The sequence below is a fragment of the Eurypyga helias genome, unplaced genomic scaffold (genome assembly GCF_000690775.1).
Source record: "Eurypyga helias isolate BGI_N326 unplaced genomic scaffold, ASM69077v1 scaffold21500, whole genome shotgun sequence".
NCBI lineage: Eukaryota > Metazoa > Chordata > Aves > Eurypygiformes > Eurypygidae > Eurypyga > Eurypyga helias.
Window position 1 is genome coordinate 42790 of NW_010224199.1, and position 1649 is coordinate 44438.

Here is a 1649-nt window from a genome sequence, read left to right on the forward strand (position 1 = left end):
CAAGGCCAGGCTGGATGAGGCTTGGAGCAACCTGGTCTAGTGGAAGGTGTCCCTGCCCATGGCAGGGGGTGGGACTGGGTGGGCTTTAAGGTCCCTTCTAACCCAAACCACTCTGTGATTCTATGAAACCCTCTCCTGCAATGAGTCGCTGCGAGGCATCGTGTTGTTCTGAGGAAGCTGACCAAGGCATCGCTGTGAGCAGCTCCCTCACCCCGCAGTCACAGAGCTCAGCACGACTTGGGACAGAAATGCCACCACAAAGCCCTCGAGCACCCTGAAAAAGCCATCGAGTCCCATGGGAGCAGGGTTGTCACTGCTCACGCCTTCGCCTGAGGAGCCATTGCCACCCGCCAGCCTGGCGTGGGGCTGTGGGGGCAGCAGCCCCTGTGTCTCCACCCCACCTTATTCTACTTTACAAGCCCCTGGATGTTTCTTTGCCCTGGGCACTCACCCGTTCTGCCCCACATAGTCCTGCTTGGCACGTGGGCTCTGCCTCTTCCCTGCAGGCACCACGGAGCTGGGGAAAACACCAGGCACGACCAGCCTGGTGGCACCTGGCTACCCCGGGAACTCACGCTGAGCAGTGGATCACTTATTTGTGGGCAGGTAAGGAAAAGTCCTGTGATGCAAACGGGATTTAAAGGATGGAAACCCACACCTCCTTCCCTTCTCTGCACGAGCTGCTGCCCAGCTTGCTCAGACCAGCGCCCGGGAAACCTGCCCGGAACGAGGGAGCCAGGGGGAAAGAGATGGGGATGGGGAGGCTGGAAGACACCACACACGCTCCTTTTTGTGTCTCTGAAAAAAAAAACCCAACCAAACCCAATATATTTGCTAATTTTTGGAGATTTCTAAGGTGGTCTGTAGCCAATAGTACAGTCTGATGCACTTCTGGAGTGTGCTTTAATAACGCACATGTTATATATTCACATATATATTCATATCCATATATATTCATATATATTACATATTCAGATGCATTATTGTTTTGAATAATAACATTCTATACAGCACAGTCGGGTTGGTTTATTGCAGTTCTGCAGTGAACTACCGCTCTCCCTAGCAGGAGTCACCCCCACGGACACCTGCAGGGCGCCGGCAGCGTGACGGGGTATGGCCAGGGCGCGATGGTGGCGGAGGTGTGTTGCTTTCGCGGGGGTAGCGAGCGCGCCCCACGCATGCACCGTCGCCTTCCCTTCTGCGGTTTAGGTGTAAAGACCTGCAGGTGAAAGGCGTTTCGCTGTGGGAATTCCAGCCTATGTGTCCCCTACTGCAGAAAAAGCAATTCAAATGCAAGTTGGTGGTGTGAACGTCTGTGAGAGGAAGGATCCCATTCCTCCACCCTGTGGGGAAAGCAGCAGTTCAGTCTGTCGAGGCCCGAGTTAAATCACACAGACGCGGTGTGTAGCGCTGCGCTGCCAGCGCGCAGCCCCGGGAACACCGAAAGGTCCCCCCAAAATAATTTCCTTTCAGGAAGAAACTGGGAACACGCAGCACTCTCGTGGCTGGAAAACTGCTTGGCTTTGGCAGGCGTCGTTCCGTTCGCTAATTATCCTAAACAAAAAAAGAGTTGTCTGTGCGAGACTCTAATTAATTACTACCCATCAGGAGCTTCTTATGTAAGAGCTGTCAGCAGCAGAGCTGGGAAA